Genomic DNA, 22,763 nt, shown 5'->3' on the forward strand with positions numbered 1-22,763 from the left:
ATACTAGTCGATTTAAAAATTCCAATTACCAATTTGATAAACAAGAAAAAACAAAAGTGTGTCTTTTATACCATATTATAGAAAGAAAGTACCTTATCTTATCTTACTGCCAACATAAAATAGGTGACAAAAACATTTCTCCTCATATTTGAATTATTTTGGTTGTTTTTTCTTAATGAATTAGGCAATAATCGCATTTTGAATGAATAGATTGTATTAAATCTTTATATAAATAGGGACGTGAGACCACTTTGCAAGTACACAGGGCCCCAGCCATTTTTAAAGGAGAAAAAAAGTCACAATCACTGACTTGCACAAACAAGGTTTTTTTCTTCCTTCATTTTTAAATAAAACATACAGACCCTGATTTGTGGGCAGGTCACAAAGGCCCAGGCCTAGGATGGCAAAAATATAGGGGCAACATGCAGCTCATTGGCCTCATTTGAACCGAGGACTGGCTGTTTGGGGTACTGCAGTAGCAGCAGCAGGGAATAAGTGATATTTTACCTGCACAAGTCAGAAAACCTTTGACAGTAAAACCTTCGGCTAGGGCCAGACAGGGCAGAAATCCTGTCAGACTGGGGGGCCCATCAGGGCTACTGTCCAGGGCCCCCCTGCTGCGTCGCTGCTGCACAGCAGGCATGTGCATTAACGCACGCATGCAAACACATCGTTATGCTGCGGCCACCTGCAAAATGAAGGTTGTGGCAGGGAGAATCCTGCAAATCTGGGTGCAGATCTGGGCCACCGGATTTTTACCCGCCGGCCCAGTCCGACCCTGCGTAGATTTTTCAGAAGAAACGTGAGACTTTGCATTACGAGCCGAAATCAATATATGTCTGTTTGCTCCTGGAGCTAACAAGAAGTTTCTCTAGTGGTCAGGGTCTAAAATCAGTCTGCAGATTTCAGCAGGCCCTAGCCTTTAAACCTGACTCACTTTAAAGGCCACCTTCTCAGCCAGACACTGATGGATGGATCTGTTAAAGAAAGAAAAAAAGTACTTACTGCCTGAGGTCCACAGTAGAAGACAAATAAGACACCTGTGCAAGGACTGTTACATGGCTGCATGTCGAATGCGAAAAAAACATATATTGCGTGTGAGCGCATTTTGTGATGCAACTAAGTATGTTTTTTTCCCCTGTTCCAAATACAACCCTCTGTTCTATTGATAGGTGAACGCAAGTCAAGCGCGAGAAAATGCAACATGCTGGGTCTAAAAAAATGCAAATGGAGTAAAACGCAACTCAGAATGCTCATGAACACAACCAGGCAGAATATAATGGAATCAATTAGAAATGCATTTATTTGCGCTCATTCGTGCGTTTGAATGCTCGCTAAATGCAGAAAGAAATGCCCGTGTGTAAGAGCCCTAAGGGAGTGAGGGTCTGGGGTCAAAAGGGAGTAGTTGACATGGAGATGACCAGGGTAAAAAAGGATCCTGAGCTGATCTATTTTATCACAAGTGAGACTAGGAACAGTAACACCAAAAAATTAAAACGATTTAAAGTAATGAAAATATCATGAACTGTTGCCTTGCACTGGGAAAACTGATGTGTTTGCTTCAGAAACACTACTATAGTTTATATAAACAAGCTGCTGTGTAGCCATGGGGGCAGCCATTCAAGCACAGGATACACAGTAGATAACAGATAAGTACTACTATAGTTTATATAAACAAGCTGCTGTGTAGCCATGGGGGCAGCCATTCAAGCACAGGATACACAGTAGATAACATATAAGTACTACTATAGTTTATATAAATAAGCTGTTGTGTAGCCATGGCTGAATTTGAAAAAAGTCTATATGGCACAGGTTAAATAGTGGATAACAGATAACACCATTATGTTCTACAGAGTTTATCTGCTGTGTAACCTGAGCCTTTTCGCCTTTGAATGGCTGCCCCCATGGCTACACAGCAGCTTATTTATATAAACAATAGTAGTGTTTCTGAAGCAAACACACCAGTTTTACCAGTGCAGGGAAACACTGCATTATGATGATGATGACTTTAAAACACTTTCATTTTTTTGGTGTTATTGTTCCTTAACTTGTATCATACTGACATCTAATTTATGGTAAGGCATTTTCGGTATGTATCTATCATGGCCATTAAGCAACAAATCAAAGCAGGCAAATGCTGCTATATTGGTGTATTCAGTCTCTCTTCAATTACTACTGTCTAGCTATCAGCCGTGCTATACTACAGTCAGTCTGCATGAAGCTCTGACGTCAATAACAAAGAGAGCTGGTGGCGGGGGAAGGGAAAGGGGGAGGGACCTAATCGGAGTTAGCTGTGTTGAATTCCTTTCTTTCCTTTTATTGAATTTTATAATAATACATCAATAAACAATTCATTTAAATAAAATGATTGATAGATGAGTGGTAGAATATTAACCAACACTAGTTAAAACCAGTGAAAACTAATAAAAAGTAATAAGTGGAAACTAACATGTGGCCAAAGAGTAAAATATGTCTGCTCTGCATATACTGAGCTGCTGCAGCCTGCACCGGAGCCCAATTTCCGGAGACAGATTCTCTGGCTTCAGCAGCCCTGCAAATTACTGAGCGGGTACAAGCAACCTGCAGAGCTGGGGGTTAATTGGTGCCTGATTACCCTACTGTGTGTGTTGTACAAATGTGATTGGGGTCAGGACTAATATGGATAGTTACATAAATGTGCCAGTTCTAAAGAAATAAAGTATAATAGAAGAAGAAGAAAAAGAGCAAAAATGAAAAGGAACCCCTCCAATAAAACATACGCCCGAACAGGGACTTGAACCCTGGACCCTCAGATTAAAAGTCTGATGCTCTACCGACTGAGCTATCCGGGCTCTGAAAATTTGTAAAGTTGCACTACTTTGCACTTGAGAAATAAATACTATATATTCTAATTCTAGCAACTTTATAATTTTTCTATTTTTGCCAGTAGTCATGTGACATATATAAATATGAATAAATGCATATATATATATATATATATATATATATATATATATATTGTGCAGGTGTGCTAGTATTTTCAGTTATCATATAGCCTTTCCTTCTGATATCGCTTATTTTTATGAACAAAATTATACTAAACAATGTGGTTGAGTTGGAGAAAAGCAAGCGCCCGAACAGGGACTTGAACCCTGGACCCTCAGATTAAAAGTCTGATGCTCTACCGACTGAGCTATCCGGGCTCTGACTTAAATTTTGTCAGATGAAGAAGCAAACGAGTGCAGCATTCGCATGCGATAGTTGTGTCAAGTAGGATGCATGTAATTTGGAGGTGCAATATTTCTATCACTTACATTATATTCAGCGCATCCATCTTGTCGCATGCGCTTCCTCTCAGAGCGTCGGACCCGAAGACGTTGCGCCATGGAGTTCAGCCCTAAAAGATCTCACATTAGTAAAGTATGGTCACTCCTGCTCTAGTGTCCAAATTACCAGTAATGAAGGTGTATTTGTTTAGACTTTTTAACAAATAAAGAAAAACTTGGGAAGAATGACAGAAAAGAAGAAAAGGGTATTTGAAAATGTTATACATTTAATATGATTTAAATGAATTAAAAATTCCTGAAAATCAGCATTAGTAAGAATAAAATATTGCGAAGGTAAGGATTTGCTAGATTTAAAGAAAAAAAGGAAGGTTGTTATATAAGTGCAGAGAAAATTACACGCCCAACGTGGGGCTCGAACCCACGACCCTGAGATTAAGAGTCTCATGCTCTACCGACTGAGCTAGCCGGGCCTGCATGCAAAGAGTTTACAAAAGAATGCATTATATAGTAAAAAAAACTTTTTTTGGCTTAAGAACAATATGTTAAAGGACCAGTAACATCAAAAAAATTTTTTTTGAAAATTGGTTAGTAAACAACGAAAAATAAACATCAAGGCAAATTAAACTTTTAAACAGCAAAGCCTTTATTAAGAAATAACTTACCAAAACTCCACTTCCTGTCCTCTGCAAAAAAGGCGAATGGGCGACCATCCATCCTGCAGAGCTCGATTTCTCCTCCTGGCTATTCTAGTGACAGTCTGCAGCGCTTCACCTATTCCCAGCAGCAGCAGGTACTGGAAGAGCTGGATCAGTGGGGTGCGCATGCCACCTGCTCCGGGAGTTGTAGTGCCCCCGTCCGATGCTGGAAACCCAAGACGAAGATCAACCCCCCTAAAAGCGATGAGACCGCCAATGCTAAACTACAGGACTGTTCTTTCCCCAGATCTGACACAAGCTCACAGCCATTATAAACAGGCCACAAATCCCGCGAGCTACAACATACCTCCAGTCGGCAGTCACGATTTCCCTCCCCGATCAGAGACAGTGGATGTATAACCCGTGCGCTGAGATCACCGCTCCTACAGCAAAGCGAGACCCTCCGGAAACCACAGCGCTTCCTCGCAGCTGACACATTTGAAAATCGCGCTTGCTAGCTCCCAGAGTTCGGACAGCAGCATGTCCAGCGGCAGCCCCACAGCATACTGTCTGTGAGTCTGGAAGCTGCCTGCTGCTGCAGGAGAAGGCGGAAGAGCCACGCACACGATCCATGGAGTTGCCTTGCTGAGCCAGTGTGTTGCTGTCCAATGTGTTGGACATGCTGCTACTGCTGTCCGGACTCTTATCTTGGGCAGGAGACATGGACTGAGAAGTAGACGGGGGCACTACAACTCCCGGAGCAGGTGGAGCTTTGCTGTAGGAGCGGTGATCTCAGCGCACGGGTTATACATCCACTGTCTCTGCTCGGGGAGGGAAATCGTGACTGCCGACTGGAGGTATGTTGTAGCTCGCGGGATTTGTGGCCTGTTTATAATGGCTGTGAGCTTGTGTCAGATCTGGGGAAAGAACAGTCCTGTAGTTTAGCATTGGCGGTCTCATCGCTTTTAGGGGGGTTGATCTTCGTCTTGGGTTTTCCAGCATCGGACGGGGGCACTACAACTCCCGGAGCAGGTGGCATGTGCACCCCACTGATCCAGCTCTTCCAGTACCTGCTGCTGCTGGGAATAGGTGAAGCGCTGCAGACTGTCACTAGAATAGCCAGGAGGAGAAATCGAGCTCTGCAGGATGGATGGTCGCCCATTCGCCTTTTTTGCAGAGGACAGGAAGTGGAGTTTTGGTAAGTTATTTCTTAATAAAGGCTTTACTGTTTAAAAGTTTAATTTGCCTTGATGTTTATTTTTCGTTGTTTACTAACCAATTTTCAAAAAAATTTTTTTGATGTTACTGGTCCTTTAAGCTATTTTGCATAAATATTTGTTCCTGGCCCAGAGCAGTCAGATTAGACTGAGCAAATGGCAGGTCAAATGGGGCAATGATCAGGCCAGGCTGGGGGATTACATACCTCCCAACGTTTTGGAAATAGAAAGAAGGACAAACAGATTTGCAGCATGTAGTGCGGCAAATTTGTTTGACCACGACTATTTTTGTGACCACACCCCCTAATTACCATGTCTATTTTACAAAATTTAACAGGTTGTGAAAGTCTGAACACATATCTGTGGTTTTTATGTGTTATTACAGTTTTGCTAATGAAGGTGAATTGTCCTTTAAGCTGCAAATCACAGTTTCCCCAAGAGACCTGTTGATCTTAAATTGTTACAATGGTTTCTTTGCTTATCTTAAATTGTTACAAAAGTATCTAAGTATTGATTCTGGGCTCTCTGCCAACAGCCAATTAGGTTAGAAACTTTGCATCTTTTTCTGGCGTCAGTGCAGGAGATCAAAGAGAAAAGTGGGACATTTCACTAACAAAGCCAGGACTGCAGGTTAAGCTGTCAAAAGCGGGATTGTCCCATGAAAAATGGGACAGTTGGGAGGTATGGGAATTTCCTGGAAATCATAGTGGAAGTCGGGGAGCAGTAATTTGCATAAAATCACGTCACCATGATCCAGAGCAAAGTACATTGTAGTGACCAGCCCTAGAGAAAGGGCTACAGATGGAGAAGTCAGTGGCCTGATGAATGAATGAATAAATGTAGGTGTAGGTGTGCTAGTTACCCTTTAGCAGCAGGCTAGTTTCCTTATTGGTCTGCCACAATACTTTTACTTGTAGCTCAATTACCTTGTGCTAAGATCAAGAGGAACCCTCCCCAAGCTTTCACTACTCATTCTAGATAATAGTAAACCGGACACCTGTTTGCAGTCCCCGCCCTCTTTAAGAGAATTGAGATGACTCAGCGCAGAACCAGGACATAGAGCAGGTTGGCAGTAGTAGAAAGTAGGTAAGTGCCCATTTTCAATACTATTTTAAATCCCACCCAGGTGCCTGTTGAGAAAATCCACATGAATTAAGAATCTATATCTGATGTAAACCTTTAATTTCTAACGCTGTTCTCTCTCCTCTCCCCTTACTCTATTTATAGTTGTCCTGATAACAGATTTGAATATTGTATCATTGATACGCTTGTGAATTAAATTTAAATGGTTCCATTAAATTTACCACCATGTTGAATTTACTATGAAATCATTCAAGATAGGCTAATACTCACATGGGAATAATGAAACATTGTGAATTAATTAAGTTACTCTTCACTCTCCCAATCTCATGAAACAGTCTCTCTACGTGCAGATTTGTATTGGAGTCACTTTTACTGATGGCCAACTAGCTCTAATATACACTATAATGCCAAAAGTATCTGGACACCTGTCTGTCCAACATCTCATTCCTGAACCAAGGGGTGTAATATATAGTTGCTATTCCCTTTGCTACTCTCCTGGGAAGGTTTCCAATAAATATTGAAATCATTGTTGGTGGAATTTTCTTTCATTTAGCCACAAGAGTTAAAGTGATGTTGGGCACTGATGTTGGGGGATCAGGTCTGATCCCCAACATCAGTTTTTGTTCCACTTCCATCTCAGCAAACCCATTGGACATTGCATTGTGCACAGACCATTATTGTGCTGAAACAGGGTAGTAAGAAGCATAATAATTTATATTGATTTTTTTTTTCACAACGATTGCCCTTTAAATAACAGTTTTATGAGATTATGTAGCCTCTACATAACAATGCATCCCCTGGCAAAAGGGCACTAAATAAAAATGAAATGGTAAAGTAACTCCCCAGGGTTTGCAAAGCTGTAAAATCTGACTGATTATAGCAAATTGCTTATTGTTTGAAATTGGTTACTAATCAAGAGTAGTCTATGTTGCCTTGTTTAGTGTAAAAAATAGCAACTTTGATATTTAATTACAAAATTTAAAAAAAAAAAAACATCCAAAATATACAGGTGGAAAATACTGTCATTTAAGAGGGGCAAAAAACTTTCTGCAAGACATAGGTTGATCTGATTCTTAGTCAGATACATTATTCATTGCACACCAGCTCCTGCTTAAAGGTATTGTTACAGTCCTAATCCCATGATTCCTGTGTTCTTTGAAGAAATAGAAACACTAAAAAATTAAAGTGTTTTAAAGGAATGACAATATAATGTAGTGTTGCCCTGCACTGGTAAAACTGCTGTTTGCTTTAGAAACACTACTTTAGTTCTAATAAACAAGCTGCTGTGTAGCCATGGGGGCAGCCATTCAAGCACAGGATACACAGTAGATAACAGATAAGTACTACTATAGTTTATATAAACAAGCTGCTGTGTAGCCATGGGGGCAGCCATTCAAGCACAGGATACACAGTAGATAACAGATAAGTACTACTATAGTTTATATAAACAAGCTGCTGTGTAGCCATGGGGGCAGCCATTCAAGCACAGGATACACAGTAGATAACAGATAAGTACTACTATAGTTTATATAAACAAGCTGCTGTGTAGCCATGGGGGCAGCCATTCAAGCACAGGATACACAGTAGATAACAGATAAGTACTACTATAGTTTATATAAACAAGCTGCTGTGTAGCCATGGGGGCAGCCATTCAAGCACAGGAAACACATTAGATAACAGATAAGTACTACTATAGTTTATATAAACAAGCTGCTGTGTAGCCATGGGGGCAGCCATTCAAGCACAGGAAACACATTAGATAACAGATAAGTACTACTAATAAACAAGCTGCTGTGTAGCCATAGGGGCAGCCATTCAAGCTCAGGATACACGGTAGATAACAGATAAGTTCTGGAGAATCCCATTGTATACTATAGAGCTGATCTGTTATCTGCTGTGTAGCCTGTTCCCTTTTCTAGCTTTACATGGCTGCCCCCATGTCTACACAGCAGCTTATTTATATAAACTATAATAGAGTTTCTAAAGCAAACACAACAGTTGTACCAGTGCAGGGCAACTGGTTGGGCTAGTCTGTACACTCTAATATACACAGTGTACACACTCGAACACAATTACATGTTCGTGTCTACATAAAACTGCACCAAAAGAAATAATCAGAGACACCATGAATTAACGTTTTTCAGTCATCAATTGAAGTACTATACGAGGAGAAATGTTATACTCAAACAGGGCAACAATAAAAAAAAATAGAGCGCCCGAACAGGGACTTGAACCCTGGACCCTCAGATTAAAAGTCTGATGCTCTACCGACTGAGCTATCCGGGCTCTGACATCATCACATGACAGGGTTGTGAGCTAAGATGGTATAGAATGCTGATTGCATTCATTTCTGTTCCATGTGTACTGTGAAAGGATTACTGGGGGTTCTAGTGTAGGAAGACATACAGGTGGGACTTCTAGATCCTCTAATTGCTTTCCCATGGCAATGAAGAGAATTGTTGCGTCGCTTCGGCTTTCTGAAGTTGTGCGACTAATCTCTTCATCTACTGTTGCCCTAAACTTTTTTTTGGGCTGAAATCTATCCCATGTGCATAGTGGCAGGTAAAGACAAATGGCTGGTTTGGAAGGAAAAAAACTCTGGCAACGCTAATGCAGAGCAGCAAAGCTCTCTCCAAAAAAACCCCACTTTGTTTTGATTTAATAATTGCTTTACTTAGGCACCACTAAAAGCAAAGTTTAGGAGCTGTAGTTAAATTCCAAACAGAGTACTATCTGTATGAGGATAATCTGAATGGATTAAATTGAACCTAATCTTGTAGCTCGAGCTTTAATTAGCTGAAGCTGAATATTTAGCAACACATCTCAAGAAATCATTAACTTCTTATTGCTGTATCTACAATGTCACACGGCTTGTGCTTAATATATTCACTTTGGAAAAGCTCCAATATACTCGTTACTGACTTGTTACGTCTCCTTGTTTCTGCAGATGTTCACATACGACTTTCAGTCTTTTTGCAGACACTCAAAGGGGGAGGAATACAGCACCAGATCCCACCCACCTTTACCCAAAATGGTTTGCTCCACCTCTTTTTTTTCAGATAGCAGTCTGTGAATTTAAAGAGTTCCAGTTATTCAGCAAGACTCTTCTATCAGGTAAATGTAGTGTTTGTACAACTTACTCACTTACACAATATATAAAAGCTCATAACAATTAGCTAAGTGAAGTTATTATTACCAAGAATTTAGATACAAGGATGATACATCTTTAAAAAAAACCGAGCCAGGTAGGAGTCGAACCTACAATCTTCTGATCCGTAGTCAGACGCGTTATCCATTGCGCCACTGGCCCACTTATGGTTCAATAACAAGGGCTTAGAAATGACTTGGCTTTCCTTAAACCAAAATAATAAATTTTTATTAACATTTATTAAAATTGCTTATCAGTCAGTGTCCTACTGGGCTCCCAGTATGGGGTCTGCTTCCTTTATAATTATATCCCCTCATTAAAGGACCTGCAGGAAAAAAATGAAAAAGCATCATTGATCTGATATAAAATCTATATCAAACATAACTCTTCTATCCGGTAAGTGTAATGTTTGCATAGCTAACACACTTACACAATAAATAAAAGCCCATACAATTAGCTTAGTGAAGTTATTATTAGTAGAGATGTCGCGAACTGTTCGCCGGCGAACTTGTTCGCGCGAACATCGGGTGTTCGCGCTCGCCGGAAGTTCGCGAACGTCGCGCGACGTTCGCCATTTTGGGTTCGCCATTGTTGGCGCTTTTTTTTGCCCTCTCACCCCAGACCAGCAGGTACATGGCAGCCAATCAGGAAGCTCTCCCCTGGACCACTCCCCTTCCCTATAAAAACCGAAGCCCTGCAGCGTTTTTTCACTCTGCCTGTGTGTGCTGAAGAGATAGTGTAGGGAGAGAGCTGCTGCCTGTTAGTGATTTCAGGGACAGTTGAAAGTTTGCTGGCTAGTAATCGTTTTGATACTGCTCTGTTATTGGAGGGACAGAAGTCTGCAGGGGTTTGAGGGACATTTTAGCTTAGGTAGCTTTGCTGGCTAGTAATCTACCTTCTACTGCAGTGCTCTGTATGTAGCTGCAGTGGGCAGCTGTCCTGCTTCTGATCTCATCTGCTGACTGCTGCAATAACAGTAGTCCTTGTAAGGACTGCTTTTATTTATTTTTTTGTTGTTTTACTACTACTACTACTACTACTACTATAAGAGCCCAGTGCTATTAGTCTAGCAGTGTTGGGGAGTGGGACTGGTGTGCTAATCTGCTGCTCCTAGTAGTTCAGCAGCACCAACTTTAATTTTTTTTTTTAATATTCATTTTTTTTTATTTTACTTTTTTTTATTTTACTACCGCTGTAGTAGTGTATAAGTTGACCTTTTAGGCATTATTTGCCCTGTAGGCATTATTTGCACACTGTTTTCTTCAACCCGCCATCGAGCTGTGTGACCTTGTTCCCATTCTGTCTAAATATCCATAATATTACCGTCTCCAGAAAAAACACCGGAGTCACTTTTTTCAAGCAGCCATAATATATTTTACGTAATGGCGAAAAATGACTATTTTCAGCATTTATATGGCATATTTTTTCTGGCAACTGTGCTTCAGTGGCTGCGTCCAAAAAAACTGGGCAAACAATGCCTACAAGGTCAACGTATGGCAGTTGTTTAAAGAGAACAGTAGATTACTAGCCAGCAAAGCTACCTAAGCTAAAATGTCCCTCAAATCCCTGCAGACTTCTGTCCCTCCAATACAGAGCAGTATCAAGCAGATTACTAGCCAGCAAACTTACTATCATCTGTCCCTGAAATCACTAACAGCTCTCCCCCTACACTATCTCTTCCAAGCACACACAGGCAGATTTTTCAGATACATTTTTGCCCTTGATCCCCCTCTGGCATGCCACTGTCCAGGTCGTTGCACCCTTTAAACAACTTTAAAATCATTTTTCTGGCCAGAAATGTCTTTTCTAGATGTTAAAGTTCGCCTTCCCATTGAAGTCTATGGGGTTCGTGAACCGTTCGCGAACCGCTCGCATTTTTGCGCAAGTTCGCGAATATGTTCGCGAACTTTTTTTCCGACGTTCGCTACATCCCTAATTATTAGCAAGAATTTAGATGTAAGGATGATACATCTTCAAAAGATACGAGCCAGGTAGGAGTCGAACCTACAATCTTCTGATCCGTAGTCAGACGCGTTATCCATTGCGCCACTGGCCCTCTTATGGTTAAATAAAAAGGGCTTAGAAACTACTTGGCTCCACCTAAATCTAAATCATAAATCTATATTCCCGAATAATGTAGGTCTCTATTGTAAGATAATGCAGAAAACAGCTCATATGTAAAACCCTGCTTTATGTGAATAAGCCATTTTCATAATAATCTACTTTTTTAGTGCCATTGGGTAATCATAAATAGAAAATTACCATTTTAAAAAATAAGGGCCACCTCCTGGGGTCATAGTATTCACTGTGCACACAAAAAAACAAACAAACTATACTTGTTAGGTCACATGAGCCAATTAAAATACAGAGTTGTGTTTTTTGATTCGACACTTCTTCCTGTTACAGTTAGAGTGGCAGTATTTCTGGTCAGGTGATCTCTAAGGGTAGAGACACATGCTCAGATTCAGGGAGATTTAGTCGCCCATCGATATATTGCCTCTTCTTAGGATCGACTAAATTCCCAAACTGCCTCCCGCCGGCTAGAATCTAAATTGCCGGTGGGATGGCACTAGGGTTGCCACCTGGCTGGTATTGTACCGGCCTGGGCGGTAAAAATGATGGCTGATCCCGATGTTATTAATAGGGAAAAAAGTTAAATATATAGGAAGGCCGGTATTTTTTTCCAGAAAAGGTGGCAACCCTAGATGGCACTCTGAGAACTTCATTTTCCGAACTCGCCCAAAGTCTCCTCGTGAGACAACTTTGTGGCTACTTCAGAAAACAAATTGCTCCAAGTGCCATCCCACCGGCGATTTAGATTCTAGCAGTTGGGAGGCAGTTCGGGGAGATTAGTTGCCCCAAAGAAGAGTAGATTTGTCGCTGGGCGACTAATCTCCCTGAATTTAGGCAGCACACAGACCATCAGAAAAGGGTGGTTCAAGGCGAGAGATATAAAAGGACAATATTTACTTAAATATATATTCCAGTTTGATACGATTATTTAATATGCCACTTAATATGATATAAACTATTTGTTGCTTAAATATTCATTTTGGGGGTAAAGTTTTCCTTTAACATTTATTAACATTGCTTATCAGTCAGTGTCCCACTGGGCTCCCAGTATGGGGTCTGCTTCCTTTATAACTATATCCCCTCATTAAAGGACCAGCGGGAACAAAACTGAAAAAGCATCATTGATCTGATATATAATCTATATTAAACATGACTTCTGTATCAGGTAAGTGCAGTGTTTGCATAGCTAACTCATTTATATGATATAGAAAAGCTCATAACAATAAGCTTAGTGAAGTTATTACCGAGAATTTAGATACAAGGATGATTCAACGTTATAAAAACCGAGCCAGGTAGGAGTCGAACCTACAATTTTCTGATCCGTAGTCAGACACGTTATCCATTGCGCCACTGGCCCACTTTTAGTTGTGTAGCAAGGACTTAGAAATTACTTGGCTCTATCTAAACCTAAATCCTACATTTTTATTAAAGGAAAACTATACCCCCCTGAACAATGTAGGTCTCTATAGAAAGGTATAGTCAAATACAAGAGTCCTCTGCACTCAACCCATTATCAATATATTTAAGACAGAGACATTTTGTGCATACAGCTACTGAAAAATGCCTTACCCTTTAAACAAAAAAGGGATTGTTTGTCCATATATTGCAATATATTTAAGCTGGCCAACTACGTCAAAGTCATCCCATATCTGGCCAGTCCTATGCTCAATTTTATCTGATTCATTAAGAATTCTATTGCTTCATTATACATTTTACAAAGGGACTTGGTTTTACCTGCAACTTACTTGCTGCTTTCAAAGTAAAACTCCCAAACTTGGCTGCCCTTTTATTAGACACCAGTGGGATCACCTGACTATAGCTGGGAAGGGTGGGAGCTACAACAAGGAGCTGGTCACTGCTCCTGTATAAACTATAACAAACAAGGGAAAGTTGTGCTCACCACTATTTTTTAAAACCATTAGGCGGGGGTGCAATGGAGTTTTACTTTGAAAGCAGCAAGTTAAGTTGCAGGTAAAACCAAGTCCCTTTGTAAAATGTATAATGAAGCAATAGAATTCTTAATGAATCAGATGAAAATTAAGCGTAGGACTGGCCAGATATGGGATGACTGTGACGTAGTTGGCCAGCTTAAATATATTGCAATATATGGACAAACAATCCCTGTTTTGTTTAAAGGGTAAGGCATTTTTTAGTAGCAGTAGCACAAAATGTCTCTGTCTTAAATATATTGATAATGGGTTGAGTGCAGAGGAATCTTGTATTTGTCTATATGTATTTTGTGGTCACACCCTCATTGCACCCCCGCCTAATGGTTTTAAAAAATAGTGGTGAGCACAACTTTCCCTTGTTTTCTATAGAAAGGTATGGCATAAAACAGCTCCTATATAAAACCCTGCTTCATGTGAATAAAACGTTTTCATAATAATATACATTTTAGTAGTATGTGCCATTGGGTAATCATAAATAGAATATATTTGTTGCTTAAATATTCATTTTAAGGGTAAAGTTTTCCTTTAACATTTATTAAAATTGCTTATGAGTCAGTGTCCCTCTGGGCTCCCAGTATGGGGTCTGCTTTCTTTATAATAATATCCCCTTATTAAAGGACCAGCGGGAACAAAACTGAAAAAGCATCATTGATCTGATATATAATCTATATCAAACATGATCAGGTAAGTGTAGTGTTTCCATAGCTAACTCATTTATATGATATAGAAAAGCTCATAACAATTAGCTTAGGGAAGTTATTATTAACAAGAATTTAGATGTAAGGATGATACATCTTCAAAATATCCGAGCCAGGTAGGAGTCGAACCTACAATCTTCTGATCCGTAGTCAGACGCGTTATCCATTGCGCCACTGGCCCACTTATGGTATAATAGCAAGCGATTAGAAACTACTTTGCTCTATCTAAATCATACATTTTTATTAAAGGAAACCTATACCCCCGAACAGTGTAGGTCTCTATAGAAAGATATTGCATAAAACAGCTCATATGTAAAACCCTGCTTCATGTAAATAAGCCATTTTCATAATAATATACTTTTTTAGTAGTATGTGCCATTTGGTAATCCTAAATAGAAAATTGCCATTTTAAAAAATAAGGGCCACCTCCTGGGGTCATAGTATTCACTGTGCACACAAACATACCAAACAAACTATACTGGTTAGGTCACATGAGCCAATTAAAATACAGAGTTGTGTTTTTTGATTCCACACTTCTTCCTGTTACAGTTAGAGTGGCAGTATTTCTGGTCAGGTGATCTCTAGAGACACATGCTCAGATTCGGGGAGATTTAGTCGCCCGTAGATATATTGCCTCTTCTTTGGATCGACTAAATTCCCAAACTGCCTCGCGCTGGCTAGAATTTAAATTTCCGGTGGGATGGCACTAGGGTCGCCACCTGGCCGGTATTTTATCGGCCTGGGCGGTAAAAATGATGGCTGATCCCGATGTTATTAATAGGGAAAAAAGTTAAATATATAGGAAGGCCGGTATTTTTTTCCAGAAAAGGTGGCAACTCTAGATGGCACTCGGAGCGCTTCATTTTCTGAACTCGCCCAAAGTCTCCTCGTGAGACAACTTTGTGGCTACTTCAGAAAACTAAGTGCTCCAAGTGCCATCCCACCGGCGATTTAGATTCTAGCAGGTGGGAGGCAGTTCGGGGAGATTAGTCGCCCCAAAGAAGAGGAGATTTGTCGCTGGGCGACTAATCTCCCTGAATTTAGGCAGCACACAGACCATCAGAAAATGGTGGTTCAAGGCGAGAGATATAAAAGGACAATATTTACTTAAATATATATTCCAGTTTGATACGATTATTTAATATGCCACTTAATATGATATAAACTATTTGTTGCTTAAATATTCATTTTGGGGGTAAAGTTTTCCTTTAACATTTATTAACATTGCTTATGAGTCAGTGTCCCACTGGGCTCCCAGTATGGGGTCTGCTTCCTTTATAACTATATCCCCTCATTAAAGGACCAGCGGGAACAAAACTGAAAAAGCATCATTGATCTGATATATAATCTATATTAAACATGACTTCTGTATCAGGTAAGTGCAGTGTTTGCATAGCTAACTCATTTATATGATGTAGAAAAGCTCATAACAATTAACTTAGTGAAGTTATTATTACCGAGAATTTAGATACAAGGATGATTCAACGTTAAAAAAACCGAGCCAGGTAGGAGTCGAACCTACAATCTTCTGATCCGTAGTCAGACGCGTTATCCATTGCGCCACTGGCCCACTTTTAGTTATTTAGCAAGGACTTAGAAATTACTTGGCTCTATCTAAACCTACATCATACATTTTTATTAAAGGAAAACTATACCCCCCTGAACAATGTAGGTCTCTATAGTAAGGTATGGCATAAAACAGCTCCTATATAAAACCCTGCTTCATGTGAATAAAATGTTTTCATAATAATATACATTGCCATTGGGTAATCATAAATAGAATATATTTGTTGCTTAAATATTCATTTTAAGGGTAAAGTTTTCCTTTAACATTTATTAAAATTGCTTATGAGTCAGTGTCCCTCTGGGCTCCCAGTATGGGGTCTGGTTCCTTTATAACTATATCCCCTCATGAAAGGACCAGCAGGAACAAAACTGAAAAAGCATCATTGATCTGATATATAATCTATATCAAACGTGATCAGGTAAGTGTAGTGTTTGCATAGCTAACTCATTTATATGATATAGAAAAGCTCATAACAATTAGTTTAGTGAAGTTATTATTACCGAGAATTTAGATACAAGGAAGATTCAACGTTAAAAAAACCGAGCCAGGTAGGAGTCGAACCTACAATCTTCTGATCCGTAGTCAGACGCGTTATCCATTGCGCCACTGGCCCACTAATGGTTAAATGCTAAGAGCATAGAAATTACTTGGCTCCACCTAAACCTAAATAATACATTTTTATTAACATTTATTGACAATTGCTTATCAGTCAGTGTCCCACTGGGCTCCCAGTTATCTCGGGATTGGCTACCTTTATAATTACACCCCTTATTAAAGGACCAAAAATAAAGACCCACGGATTTCATAGTAATGTCTGATTAATACTGTTAACCCTGAAAATATCTTGTGAATATTTAAATAAACCTGGGAATTGACTTTTATTATTAATGCGTGGTGTTCTGATATAAAGGAGCGCTAACCTGGTAAATGACACAGGGGATTATGTTAAAAGGTACTAAATTTGCCCAGGAGCAGCAACCAATCAGCAAGTAGAAATTACTGGCAAACATCTTATTGGTTGCTATGGGTTATTGCTCCTGGGCAAACTTAGAGCCTTTTATTACATATAGGGGGTTGTGTCTCTGCTGTTTAATAAAGTAGAGTTGCAGCTGAACACTGCTTGGCAAGTTTCTTCCTAAATCTTATTTCAATTGTATACTTAGAAACATTTTTTTTATATTACTATAATATAAGTAAATGTTATTGCAGCTTGTATGGGAGAATTTATTTCTTGGTATCCACTTGTCTACTCTAATTTCTTGTCTAGCAAACTCTAAAAGCCTGTCTCACTTTATGCTCAATAGTCTTGTTGCAGTCATTTGGAGCAGAATTCAGCCCACCCACCCAAAGTGTTTTGCTCTGCCTATTTTTACTCACAGATTAGAGCTACCAGTCTGTACATAAAAAGAGCACCAGTTAGTCAGCAAAACTCTTCTGGCAGGGACATAAAGCATCTGTATAGCTAAACTGAATGTGTAAAACCCTTCAACAATGAGTTCAGTGAAGTTAATATGAAAGAGAATATAAATGACCTTTTTCATTGACAGCCTTAAAAGGTCCGAGCCAGGCAGGAGTCGAACCTACAATCTTCTGATCCGTAGTCAGACGCGTTATCCATTGCGCCACTGGCCCAGATAAGTTTAATTACGGGGGCATATCTTGAAACTACTTGGTCCCACCTAAATTTAAACAAGATCTTTTTCACTGACGTATTGAAACTACTTACCATTGGACATTGGACGAACAAGGGGGGAATCAGATGGTTATTGTAAAGGCTTTGAGCAAATACTTTATGGCAACATTATAAGTAGCAAACAAAGCCAATAGTATGATAGATGTAAAAATGGTTTAATTTCTGGTGTCAGTATCTCTTTAAAGACAGCCATATTTTTTTCATGTAAATTACAATTTGTGTTTTTGCACAGCCTTTTGCTGACTGAGACAAACAGTGTAATTTAGTATTCCTAGAAAAACTTGTTTTTGTTATTACTATAAGGGTCAGGCCACACTGGGCGTTTTGGGGAGATTTGGTTGCCTGGCAACTAATCGCCTCGTTTTTGCAGCGACCAATCTCCCCAAACACCTTCCCTCACTCTGCGCCGGCGAAAATGAAAAAACGCCGGCACTAATCACACGCGGCGATTCTTTTTTCAAAGTTGCCCGCTTCAGGGAAGGCGTTTGGGGAGATTGGTCGCCGCAAAAATGACATAATCTCCCCAAAACGCCCAGTGTGGCCTGACCCTTAAAGAATGTTATTGCAGCTTGTTGTTCTAGGGCAGGGATCCCCCAACCTTTTCAACCCATGAGCAACATTCAGATGTAAAAGGAGTTGGGGAGCAACAGTAGCATGAAAAATGTTCTTGGGGTGCCAAATAAGGGCTGTGATTGGCCATTTGGTAGCCTCTATGTGGATTGTCAACCTACATTGAGGCTCTATTTGGCAGTGCACCTGATTTTTATACAACCAAAACTTCCCTCCAAGCCAGGAATTCAAAAATAAGCACCTGCTTTAAGGCCACTGTGAGCAACATCCAAGGGGTTGGGGAGCAACATGTTACTCACGAGCTACTGGTTGGGGATCACTGTCTTAAGGGAATCTATTTTCTTGGCATACACCTGACTATTTCAGTTTCCTGTTTGTTAAACACCACAAGCCTATCTTGCTTTATGCTCACAAAGTCAATGTTTCAGATACTCAGAGAAGACTTCAGCACCAGGTTCCACCCACCCTTAGCCAGTGTTTTGCTCTGCTTCTTTTTAGCAGATTAGATTATCTCATTCAGTGAATAAAAAGACTCAATTAGGTAAGTACATTGTCTTTACCCACCTAGTGCTCAGTGAAGAAAATATTATTGCGTATTTAGATGTAAATATTATTGAGCATTAAGTGATACAGATATAAACAACCTGACCCAGATAAGAGTTGAAACTACAGTCTTTTGATTCAGTTACCCATTGCACCACCTGCCCATTTAAGGATAAAGGAACAGTAACGCTATAGTACACTAAGGCATATATGCACATTACTTGGCTCCACCTAAACTTAAATTAACATTTGCATGGGGGAATCTATTCATGTTAATCACCTGACTACTCCAATTTCCTGTCTGGGAAACAAGAAGCCTTTCCTCCTTTATTGCAGAGGTTTGCTCCCAGGGTCAGTCTTGTTGTAGGCTCTTGAGGGAGTAGAATCAGTCCCACCCACCTTTAAAGGTATTGTTCACCTTACAAACATTTTTTTCAGTTTGGTTGATTTCAGATTGTTCACCAGAAATAAAGAATTGCTTATTACTTTTTATTTTATTTTTTTAAAGTTTAATGATCAGTTAAAGGTCTATTTTTAAAAAGATGCCGTGACCCGGATTCGAACCGGGGTTGCTGCGGCCACAACGCAGAGTACTAACCACTATACGATCACGGCAAGCTATATCACTTGATGAAGGAATAAATGGAGACAGAAAGAACAAGACATTAACATGTCCCCATGTTGATCTTTAAATCCTGCAGAATTAGTGTGACAGGCTTCTCATCCAACTACATCAGGAGACCTTTGCTTCTTTTGTAGCTTATTGGGTTCAGGCTTCTGAAATCAAAATTAATTAAAAAAAAATAGATTTGCATTCTGTATATTGCATGATATCATGTATAAAAGTTTGAACATTCTTAAGTTTGTTTGCTCATTATATTCAGGCATGGTATGGCCGTATGGGGCAACATTTCTGAGGGCTTCCATTGGGGCAGAGAGGAAGGACTGTTGTACGAGGTTCTGTAATATCTTATTCCAATGGCGACCTGATAAGAAGCAAAACAACAAAAACACAAATTGCATAAATGACATACGGTATAAAGCTATCTCACCACGTATGCATTTGCTGTAACTTTCACAAAAGCTGCCCGAATTTATTGTACCTAGAATTGTACATAAGTAACACAGGGGCTTTTGAAACGTATGTATTAAGCAATAACAATGCAGAGAAGCATCACAGGGGCAGACTCCACTAACCACTATCCACCAATGAATTAAAAGACTGCACTGATCACACAATGCGTTTCCTGACTTATAAGCACATTAATTAATTATTTAAATTGTTTCTTTGATTTGCTTATTATAGAGTTTAGAGTGGGGTGCCCAGACTTTGTCACCTCGTGATCTACTCTTGCTACCTGATGCCATCATGAGATCTACCTTAATAGCTGGATGTAGACTATTTGTTTTTTACATGCGACTATTTATGCATTGAATTCTACTTTTTCTTTATGTGCGACTATTTCTTTTCACTTTCGACTATTTCTTTTCACATGTGACTATTTATTTTAGCATGTGAATATTTATTTCTATGCAGTAGGGCAAATCTTATCTCTCCCTGGTGGTCTAGTGGTTAGGATTCGGCGCTCTCACCGCCGCGGCCCGGGTTCGATTCCCGGTCAGGGAAGAAGCTTTTACTCACTGCCTCCTCATTTCAGTTGAAGAAATTAATTTGCATAGAAGCAACGACTCTAAAAAAAAAAAAAAATCAGCCAAATATGAAGGACTCAAAATAAACTTTAAACTTAGAACTGTGAGAACTGTCTCTTCACCCTTTAATTAATACACCCCTGAGTCACTAAGCCATTCTCTTTCTCATGCTTAATCACTGAACAACGACTTGTCTACCAACAGCTGCTCCTGTCAAACATGGAATCTACAGCTGCTGTACTCATCTCATGCAGGAACAAAAAATAGGCCAAATTCAGCGAGTATCAAGTTATCTAGTTAGAGTTAATGTAATATTTTTACATATTTACATAGTTATGTTGGGTTAAAAAAAAGACCAAAGTCCATCAAGTTCAACTCTTTCAAATGAACCCCCATGGACATACCCACACTCATATCAACCAACCTATACACTCACATAAACTATATAAACTAATATATACTAACTGTGGATTTTAGTATCATAATAGCTTTGGATATTATGCTTGTCCAAGAAATCATTCAAGACACTCTTAAAGGCATTAATAGAATCTGCCATGAAAACATCAGCCACCATGGCATTCCACAACCTCACTGTCCTCCCCATGAAGAACCCTGTAGTCATCATCAAACATAAATTCTGTTCCTCTAGTCTAGAGGGGTTGGCTCTGATGTGTTGACCCTTTTAATGGGAAAAATGATTCCCAGCTAATGTACTTGTAAAGAGTAATCATGCCCCCTCAAAAGCGCATTTATTAAAGCAGAAGGAAAGGCTAAAAGTAACAGACTTAATCAGAAAGGTCTTAATACACCAGTAAACCCTCAAAGTAATGCTGCTCTGTGTATACATGGGCTTCTGTATCAGACTTCCTGTTTTTAGCATAAACCTCCAGGGCTAGGGCTTGAGCATGCTCAGTTTGCTCCTCTCTCCCCCTCATCCCTGCTGTAATCTGAGCTCAGAGCTATGAGTGAGCAGGGAGAGACTCAGGCATGAAGTTATGTCACACCAAGCTAATTGGAATTAGACAACTTGTTTTCTACATAAATCTTCTTTTTGCAAATTCCAAGGCACCCAGGAATAGTTTTTTATTTCTTTTTATTGCACCATATAAAACAATAATCCACAGATCCTTCTCAATTTAGGAAACCCCCAACATACTGCCATTTAATGAATAACTCCCATTTATAATATTTCTACCAAAGTGCATAACCTGCATTTATCAACATGGAACCTCATTTCCTAATTTGCTGCTCAGTTATCTGATTTAGTCAAGTCACTCTGCAAAGTGGCAGCATCCGGCTTGGAACCTATAGTTTTGCACAATGTACTAGCATCAGCAAAAATAGAAACTTTAATGAATACACAAGTTGAAAAGCAAAGCTGACCAAAAATGGTCAGATTATAAAACGTTCCTTTCACCAGCACTCTTTGTAATTTATCCTTCAGCCAGTTCTCTATCCAAATACAAATACTATGTTCCAGTCCAATATTCCTTAATTTGACCAGTAACCTTCTGTGTGGTACTGTATCAAATGCTTTAGCAAAGTCTAAGTAGATCACATCCACTGCCATCCCAGAGTCAAGATTCCTGCTCACCTCCTCATAAAAGGCAATTAAATTAGTCTGGTAAAATCTGTTATGCAAAAAAGACCATGCTAACCAAAAACTCATAGTATTATGATTTGCAATTAAGTGATACCCCTTTGTAAAGCTTTCCTAACACCAACATCAGACTATCTAGCCTATAGTTTTGAAATTGACAACACAGGGCCATAACTAGGGGTAGGCAGAGTAGGCATGTGCTTAGGGCGCAAATCTTGGGGGCAACAGGCACATACCTTTCACTGCTGCCTGGTCTGGCTGAATGAGTTCCGCTCCTTTGCAGTCCTGAGACTGTTTGTGGGAGTGTACATGTGCGGTGGATGGGGCACCAAGGCTGGCCGGGTTGCCTGGGACCCCCTGCCATCCTGGTCTGGCCCTCTGATAACAGGATCACTTTTTTAATATCAGCAACACATTAGCATTTCACCTCTCAGCACCATGCCAGATCTCCATGAATGAAGGAAAGAGGTTTGGCAGTCACAGAGCTAAGCTCATTTAGTACTCTGAGATAAACACCATCTGGTCCCAGACTAGTATATTCTGAACTGTACCAAAATCCAGTTGTGTAATCGAGGTTTAATGAAGCAAGCCAAAATGGCATGTTAAACTGAAGGTATTAAACACTTATTTTTTGGAATTTTTCAGTTATTAATCTATGCTAATTTTTCACCTCAGAAACCATAATGATATGTTTCATGTATAGCCAGTCTGCTTTCAGTTAAAAAAAGATGGGGCAACTTCTCTCATGCAACTGACTTGTTTTGAATGGCACTAAACTGTGAAAAGCCCTTTATACGCATGCCCAGTGGCCTAATGGATAAGGCACTGGCCTCCTAAGCCAGGGATTGTGGGTTCGAGTCCCATCTGGGGTGCATGATTTGTGATTTTTTCATTAGAAGAAGGGTTTCTTACAAGTCTCAACAACTTGTGAAACTTCAGCCCTGGGGAAAAAAGCAAAGCAAAATTATATCAGCTTGAATGTTATTTAGACATTTCTGGAGACCATGTTCCCTGATTGTAAAAAGGACACACTTGAGTAAACAAATGCCACCATTTTTTATCATCCATTAG

General features: G+C 39.8%; 14 non-coding genes across 14 annotated transcripts; 2 read left to right on the forward strand and 12 right to left on the reverse strand.

Moving 5' to 3' along the window:
- Nucleotides 1-2,758: 2,758 nt before the first annotated feature.
- Nucleotides 2,759-2,831, reverse strand: trnak-uuu. The gene has a single exon. It is a non-coding gene; the product is annotated as a tRNA-Lys (tRNA).
- A 278-nt stretch (nt 2,832-3,109) lies between these two features.
- trnak-uuu lies at nt 3,110-3,182 on the reverse strand. The gene has a single exon. It is a non-coding gene; the product is annotated as a tRNA-Lys (tRNA).
- Nucleotides 3,183-3,663: 481 nt separating this feature from the next.
- On the reverse strand, nt 3,664-3,736 carry trnak-cuu. The gene has a single exon. It is a non-coding gene; the product is annotated as a tRNA-Lys (tRNA).
- A 4,678-nt stretch (nt 3,737-8,414) lies between these two features.
- trnak-uuu lies at nt 8,415-8,487 on the reverse strand. The gene has a single exon. It is a non-coding gene; the product is annotated as a tRNA-Lys (tRNA).
- Nucleotides 8,488-9,438: 951 nt separating this feature from the next.
- On the reverse strand, nt 9,439-9,511 carry trnar-acg. The gene has a single exon. It is a non-coding gene; the product is annotated as a tRNA-Arg (tRNA).
- Nucleotides 9,512-11,332: 1,821 nt separating this feature from the next.
- trnar-acg lies at nt 11,333-11,405 on the reverse strand. The gene has a single exon. It is a non-coding gene; the product is annotated as a tRNA-Arg (tRNA).
- A 1,301-nt stretch (nt 11,406-12,706) lies between these two features.
- On the reverse strand, nt 12,707-12,779 carry trnar-acg. The gene has a single exon. It is a non-coding gene; the product is annotated as a tRNA-Arg (tRNA).
- A 1,398-nt stretch (nt 12,780-14,177) lies between these two features.
- On the reverse strand, nt 14,178-14,250 carry trnar-acg. The gene has a single exon. It is a non-coding gene; the product is annotated as a tRNA-Arg (tRNA).
- Nucleotides 14,251-15,566: 1,316 nt separating this feature from the next.
- Nucleotides 15,567-15,639, reverse strand: trnar-acg. The gene has a single exon. It is a non-coding gene; the product is annotated as a tRNA-Arg (tRNA).
- Nucleotides 15,640-16,176: 537 nt separating this feature from the next.
- On the reverse strand, nt 16,177-16,249 carry trnar-acg. The gene has a single exon. It is a non-coding gene; the product is annotated as a tRNA-Arg (tRNA).
- A 946-nt stretch (nt 16,250-17,195) lies between these two features.
- On the reverse strand, nt 17,196-17,268 carry trnar-acg. Its single transcript has one exon. It is a non-coding gene; the product is annotated as a tRNA-Arg (tRNA).
- Nucleotides 17,269-18,985: 1,717 nt separating this feature from the next.
- trnah-gug lies at nt 18,986-19,057 on the reverse strand. Its single transcript has one exon. It is a non-coding gene; the product is annotated as a tRNA-His (tRNA).
- A 940-nt stretch (nt 19,058-19,997) lies between these two features.
- Nucleotides 19,998-20,069, forward strand: trnae-cuc. The gene has a single exon. It is a non-coding gene; the product is annotated as a tRNA-Glu (tRNA).
- Nucleotides 20,070-22,492: 2,423 nt separating this feature from the next.
- trnar-ccu lies at nt 22,493-22,566 on the forward strand. The gene has a single exon. It is a non-coding gene; the product is annotated as a tRNA-Arg (tRNA).
- Nucleotides 22,567-22,763: the final 197 nt, after the last annotated feature.

This window comes from Xenopus laevis, chromosome 3L (assembly GCF_017654675.1).
Source record: "Xenopus laevis strain J_2021 chromosome 3L, Xenopus_laevis_v10.1, whole genome shotgun sequence".
Classification (NCBI taxonomy): domain Eukaryota; kingdom Metazoa; phylum Chordata; class Amphibia; order Anura; family Pipidae; genus Xenopus; species Xenopus laevis.